Below are 7,808 nucleotides of genomic sequence, written 5' to 3'. Positions count from 1 at the left end.
TATCTGCATATTTATGAAATTGATCAATATCTTGCAATGAAAGCGAAATTAAAACGCTAACTTTACACAATAACAATAACTTTCTGCTATACAAATCAGCTGAAGGTAAATAATGTCATAAGTCAACTACTTTTACATATTGCCTTTGAAAAAAGCAAAATTGCTGAACTATTTGTTTCTGTTGTTTGTTTATTGCAATGATTGTTTTTATTTAAATTAATATCTTCTACAACGTGGATAAAAAGTTAACAGCTTTTCTAATCCTTTCTGGTTAATTACGTCCGGATGACGTAATTTCCACGATGCGATCCAGTTCTAATTTTTAAATAAACAAAAACAACAACATAGCGTGGTTTAACAAACAAGTGAGTCGGAACCGCTCATCCCAAACAACATTTTAAGAATCATATGTAAAAAAAATGTTTATTCTGAAACCATGGTTCAATAAAACTCACAACAAATAACTTGCATTTATCAAAGCGTAAAAACAATAAGAAGAAGAAGAAGAAGAAGAAGAAGAAGAAGAACAAGAACAAGAACAAGAACAAGAAGAACAAGAAGAAGAAGAAGTCCTGCCAGATCGTAGAAGTTTCCTTTCTAAGAGACTACAGAGTAAAGATCGAGGAGACAGTAAAGCGGATCAAATACACGTATCTGAAGAGAGAGCTTAAAGGGATCTGAAAAGACGAAAAAATGTCAAGATAACACGACTAACAGTAGAAGCGCTTGGAACAATACCAAAAGAAAAAAAATGGGAGAGATTGGAATCAGAGGGATGGCTGAGAAGATACAACGCATTATAATAACAATGAAAACGGCTAAAATATCAAGGAAGGCTCTTGAATGCGGTGATTAACACATATGATCAACAGACTCTTGCTGGACATATAGAAACTGCCATAGAAACACCACTTGGAATCATGAAAACCGAAACTGTAGAAATATAAGCTACCCCCCCCCCTGCACGCTTTTTTATCTCGTGTCATTATAAACTTGTGTCACATCAAATAATTGAGTGTCAAGGAGGATGAGAAGACTGAGGGTAGAAAGCACTATCTCCGCTAGTTGAGTGCAAAAAGGACTGGGACCTTGGGGAGGCTTATTGCGAGCCAAATTCCAGTGAAGACGAATCGTCGCTGCTCAGGAGAAATAAGTGGTAAACGCCTGTTGCGATAACGCAAATTCATCTGCAAAGTTATTCGAAAGAGGTGGAGAGGACTAGAAATCTGGGGAAACTTGTTGTCACTCAGATTCCAAAGAATACCACAAATTGTTCTAAAAGAGAAATCTTTGATTATGGCCTGTGTGACTACTCCTAGTGAGTAAATAATTATAATTATTATTATTATTATTATTATTATTATTATTATTATTATTATTATTATTATATTAACTTAATGGCCTAATCAGACAAATTTTCTATGGATCTGAACAGTGAAGAGGTGAGATTTTGCTGCTAGTCGCATTTGTTGGGGTGTATACACCGAGGGAACCCCAGTACAATGAGTTAGGGCACGTTCCATTGTAGTATCTGTAAAAGAGGCACATAGATGCAACATTGCTGGTTTTGTGATAAGGATTGAAGTTAAAGATACCACACTATTCCTTGCAGTTGATTTATCACAATAACGACGTCTTCTTAGTTTCCCTGGAATCTGATTGGCAGAAAGTCACCTTACTTTTTTGTTATTATTCTAACATGCTAGGGATTCTCAACCACGCCGTAACCAATTTTCTTTTTATAACGATCAGAGATGTAGTGATGAAAGTGTTCTGCGTTCTCAAAACTCCGGGATTTTAGTTTTTGCCACATGGTAGACATAATTAAGGCTCTAAATTGACAGAGAAAAGTAGTTTAAGAAATTAGAAGACTTCAAGGCACTAAGGACATTCACAACTAAAATAACAATCTACCAATTAGCAAAAAAGAAAGAAAAGATTAAAAGAAATGACGAAACAGTAAACAAAACGCAAACTGTTAGAAATATACTATCTGAAAAACTTTAAGAAGTTAAGTCAAACATATGTCGTGTGAACTAAAGTTGCATTTTTTCACAAGTTTTTTTATTTTTAGTTTAGCTTAAATATTTTGTTATATCATTATATTGAAAATATAATACAGCTTTTTTTTTACCGGCTAAAAAACAAATCGAATTTGTTCCACAAGTCCAAATCCCCTAGATATCAAGTTTCAATAAAAAATTGAGACTCGGTCTTAAATTTTCTCCGAAAAAGAGAATTTAACAAGTTCTTATTGAGGGATAAAAATCAATATACTTTTTTATTAGGTTTTCCTTTATTTATTTATTTTTTTTTTCATTTTTTTTATTGATGGCGAACGATGTAAATTTGAAAACCTCGACCACAAATCTTTTTTGTCACAGTCAAGAACGAAAACATTTTTTCAATCCCAATTCCTGGCATTGAACGTTTAAAAAACCATGTGTGTTAAGAATCCCATGTTGCATTTAACTTCTCGCTGTTACTCTTGAAATTTACATTTTATTTCAAACATACCTGTTCTGTGTCGAGAATTCAACATTCCAGTTGTAGTAATGATTATGTGTAGTTGACGTCCGAATTTTTATTGCCACTGTTGTATGGAACATAAGGCCATATGATTTTGTGTCCGAATTTTTATTGCCACTGTTGTGTGGAACATAAGGTCGTATGATTTTGTGTCCGAATTTTTATTGCCACTGTTGTATGGAACATAAGGCCGTATGATTTTGTGTCCGAATAAGTCTGAGTTCCTCATTGCCAGTGTTGTAATCTTGAATAAGACAACACGGTGGTAAATTTGCAAGTATATGTATTTATAAAAACACCGAATAACATGTTTCAAAAGATTGCTCTTCGTTGTAATCTCCTCTACACATAGAGTTTAGAAGAGCCCATATAATCACGAAATAGGGTAACCACCTTCATATCATAACAATACAGTCAGATTTAAAGTCAAAATTCAATAAGTTTGTTTATAAGCTAATTTTATAAAATTGTTTTTGAAATTCATTTTTTTTTTCATTTCTTTTCAATAAACATCATTATAAATCATTATTTTATTTGTTTTCCAAGAAAAATAAGACGCCATGTGGCATCTTGACTCGATCTGCCACTAGTGATGAAGTTTTTGAGCCGATCTTTTGTTTCATCAATTCCATAGATTAGCCCACAAGTTCTGATGCTCCTCCAAGATTGATTAGCAAATCTAATCCTTCTCTGTCAAAGCGAAACTCTGGTAGAAGTAAGGTGTTTGTATATGCGTTTCTTGGTTAGGTGTTTTCTCGAGTTGATGCCCAGTGCGATTCTAAACACCTTGTGTATGTTCCGTCAAGGTTCATTGTTTCGTCAATTTCTTAAAGTGTTGCGCTGGAGTAAAACAGATTCCACTATGACTCTAAAAGGTCACACTTAAGATTGTCAGCGATTGTGTGCTGTCCATCAAGAATATTGAAGATCTTGCTTTCACCAATTGTAATGTCTCTTTTTGCTTACTGAAATTGCTGCTGAGGTATACGTATTCTTGAATAGATTTAGAGTTGCTGCCATTTTTCGTCCTTAATTCTGCTTATATCTTGTAGTTAGTCCGGTAATGTCAATCTCACAAACTGATGAGATGGAAAATGCCTGACAATAAGGCAAGGTGATCCGCGTATTTCACGTCTATTATTATTCTTTTATGGTATCGCTAAATTATTACTCTTTCCAAAGTAAACCCTAAATCTATATTGAGATCGGTAGCCATACACAGGTTAAAAGGGAAACACTCAAAACTGCAAAACTCTCAAAATTGCAAAAACTCCGTTACTCAATTTGAAGATCACACAATTGAGCGACAGTTGTTACGATAGCTAACACTGATTAAAAAATAAACAAGCATCTTAAAGATTTTGAAGTCGACCATTTCTTTTTTATTACATTTTCACCCCAAACAAGGCACATTGCCACTTTGGTGTAGGTGGCTGCTATCAGGGGCAACAACCACTGGGGTACTATGTAGGGATTTGGGCCGCAAGATGTCGGTTCACGTTACACTTGAACTTCTGCACGTCAGTACTGTTGGAGAAGCAAGGACCTGGAATGGAATTCCAGAGTCTAGTGGTTCTGGGGAAGAAACTATTGGAGTAAAAAGATCTTTTACATCTAGGGATCTCTACAGTGTGGGGTGGGATTTAGCAGCCTGTCGGGTTTGTCGAGGGTGCTTACGTCGTGGGGGCACAAGTGATTGCAGTTCGTCAGAGCATTCACCACTAAAATACTTGTAGAAAAGGCAGAGGGATGCAAAATTTCGTCGATGGGACAAAGACTGAAGCTTAGATACCAGTTCAGGGCCTATCAGGTTTGCGACTCTCTTTTGAACCTTGTCAAGGAGCGAGAGACTGGTAGCAGATTCACCAGCCCAGATGTGACAGTAATACTCCATACATGGGCGAATGGTGGCCTTATAGAGGTACAGGATACTTTCGGGTGTTAGTAGTTTTCTAGCACGGTAGAGAGAGCCCACCTTTCTTGCAGCGGCCCTGGCAATGCCTTCAATGTAATTGTTCCAACTCATGTTTCCTGCGAACGTTATGCCAAGGAGTTTGAAAGATGTACTCTCAGATAAAGAGTCGTTGGCCATTGCTATAGGTGGTAGAGAGGGTTTCTTGTAATTATTGAATGAAACTAGTTTAGTCTTGGCAGCATTGAACGCGACCAACCACTTTTGTCCCCATTCCACCACAGATTGGAGGTCTTCCTCTAGTGTTTCTGCCATTTCTTTAGAAATGTGTTCATTCGTCTTCCTGTCGTGCCTGCCATAGAGTGTAGTGTCATCAGCATATATACCCATATCAGAGGCAATTTTGTCGGGAAGGTAATTTATGAATATCAGGAACAATAGAGGTCCAAGGATAGAACCCTGCGGCACCCCCGCATTTATATCATATTGTTTAGATGTACGACCGTCGAGGACAACCTGGATTTTTCTCTTATCTAAGAAGGATTTAATTATGTTAAGTATTCTACCAGTGATACCGTATGATCTAATTTTCCTGAGGAAACCCTCATGCCATACCCTGTCAAAAGCCTTAGATATATCTAGAGCTACCGCTCTGCCCTCCCCCGCTTTGTCCAGAGAATGGTATATACGTTCAGAGATCACAGTTAGGATGTCTGCTGTGGAACGGGCTTGTCTAAATCCATATTGTTTGTCAGTCAGAAGTTTAGCATCTATAGGATGATGGACTAGAGCATGGTTAATTAAGGTCTCAAATATTTTGGCAAAAAGTGGGAGGAGGCTAATGGGGCGATAATTTAATGGGTCAGTCCTTTCGCCAGAATTCTTGAATACTGGTACAACAGAAGCAGTTTTCCAACAACCCGGAAAGCAAGCTTCATTAAGGCATTTGTTGTAGAGTTTGGAGAGAACTGGAGCTACTTCGGCTGAGCACTTTTTTAATAGCACAGCTGGGATAAGATCGGGTCCAGATGCTTTTGAAGTGTCAAGGTTTTTATGATAGCATGCACCTGAGCAGGGGTGGTTTTCAGATCGTCTAGCGTGGCGTCTGTCCGCATAGGAAAGTCAGGTAGGGGGTGGTTGGAAGGGCCCAGTGTGGAGTTGGAGGCAAACCGACTGGCAAGCATGATAGCCTTGTCGGTTGCTGAGGAGACACCATCGTGATTGTTGGTTAGTGGGGAAATTATTGATTGCCCATTATTTACTACACTGTTGTAGATTTTCCAGAAGTCTCGAGTTCCTAGTTTTTGTGCTTCGATGCGCTTTTTAGTGGTTTCCGTAAATTCTCTCTTAGCTGTCGCTATTTCTTTCTTAACGTTATTTCTAGCTTCTATATACTTCAGTCTGTTTGAACTGGACTTATGTCGGTTAAACCTACGGTATGTATGCTGCTTTTGAGCAATGGCAGTTGCATAAGTCGACGTCAACCATTGGGGAGAGTGGGGCTTACTATAAAATTTCCGCATGGGAACATGCGCTTCGATTGCAGTTTTGAACCAGTCAGTGGTCTCGTTTGCACATTGTTCAGCAGGGAGAGAAAAAATATTTCTCCATGGGGCATCTCTGATTAGTTCCCTGATGGCTTGCTTCCCAGTCAGCTATTTTATAATATCTCGTTGTTTTGAGCACTGGCTCTTCAGTTTTGGCTCTAGAGTTTAGGGTGATTTCAACCATTATCACTGCATGATCAGCGTCCCCGAGTAGGTTGTGGGCCTTCGTTATGCAGTCATCGGGAACTGTGGTCAAAAACAGATCTAGAAGTGGTGCGTGTTGTTCTTCCTGGTCAGGGAAACGGGTTGGAAACGTAACCATTTGTGATAGGGAGTGAGATATAGTGAAACTATGAGTTGTGCTGCCCGCTGCATCTGTGTAAGTAGAGAATCCAAGCCAGTTTTTGTGATGGACATTAAAGTCACCAAATACATGTATTTGTGCGCTAGTGTCGAGGGACAGTGCCGTGTCTATGCTGTCAGAGACTTTGTTTATTATGGTGCAGTCCTGAGTCGAGGGAGAGCGGCAGAGAAAATAATAGTAGCTAATATTGTGTTGCATGTTTAGTCTAAAGCACATAAAGGCTTGATCATATGTTTCTAGGTTTGTTTCTCTAGTCAGGGGGAGGGTATTACGAATGTAAACTCCAAGTCCGTGCATGTGTCTGTCAGAGTCCCTAGGGCAGAGTGGGAGATATCCAGGCATGTTAAAGTGGTTAGAGGGGATGGAGGAGTGTAGGTTAGTCTCACTTAGTGCTAAGATATCCGGGGTATTTGTTCAGAGAAATGCTTCAACATCAGCTAAATTAGTTCTACGCCCACGGATATTTGTGAATGCGAGCCTCAAGGGAGGACGCAAGTTGAATTTGTTTGTCCCTAAGCCTGGTTTAAGCTTATTTTTAGATTGTACTGTCGTCTTTTTTTTTTAAAGAGTTTCGGTTTAGGTAAGAGGTTATGCAGAGCTTCAGACATGCATTACAAGTAGACCATCATCTGACCTTTCTCCAATTAGGATTGTGGCCTCAGGAAAGCCCACCGGGGATGAGTGCAGGGTCCCTTTCCATGCGCGTAATGGCACTACAAACAACCCGATATTATTCAACTGTTGATGGAGCAGCCGCTCTAAGCGCTACCAAAGAGTTAGGGATCCTGTACTACCAGTCGGGAACAGCAGCCAGGAACTGTCAGTCCGGTACCCTCAACCCATTAGAAGAAGGTCAACCCAATCTAATTGCTCAGGTATATCTCATACTCAAGCACTCCCAAATGTTCAGTTTTAGGGGTGGGGCGTGCTGGGAATGGGGAAAAACGGCGTTTGTTGCCCTAGCCAGGAAACAAGATCTACCGCTGGGTGTTTCTGTCGAATCACTGAGATAGTGTCTCTGCGCTTGACTAATAGGCAAAGAAGGAGTATGGAAGCCGGGCGATAGACAGAGCCTATCTACTCCTTAAGCAATTTAGGTTTGCAAACCGGTGAATTTGTTTGAGTCACCAGCTCTAGGAAGGTTGTCATCCAAGACTGAAGAGGCCTCCCTCCCCTTTGGTTTAGTTTTAGAGTTTTCCTACTCCTAGACGGATGATCTGGGAAGGTCTACTGGGTCCGTCAGCACTGAGAGGGTTATCTCCGCGCCTAGGTTCTAATCCAGGTATTTCTGCGACCCCACGTGGTTAGTTAGTGTTACTGGGTTAGTTTGTGGGGGTTATATCTCTGCTGATTAGTTACACTCCTCAAAGTGATTTAGGAACATTGCTATTTAATTGTTAATTGATAAAGGGAGTGGGTGAAGTTCATGCAGTGTAAGCATCTATGATTGTAAGAA

The sequence above is a fragment of the Euprymna scolopes genome, chromosome 34 (genome assembly GCF_053919585.1).
Source record: "Euprymna scolopes isolate OS-2025 chromosome 34, ASM5391958v1, whole genome shotgun sequence".
In the NCBI taxonomy this organism is placed as follows: Eukaryota; Metazoa; Mollusca; class Cephalopoda; order Sepiida; family Sepiolidae; genus Euprymna; species Euprymna scolopes.
Note: the sequence above shows the minus strand (reverse complement) of the source record.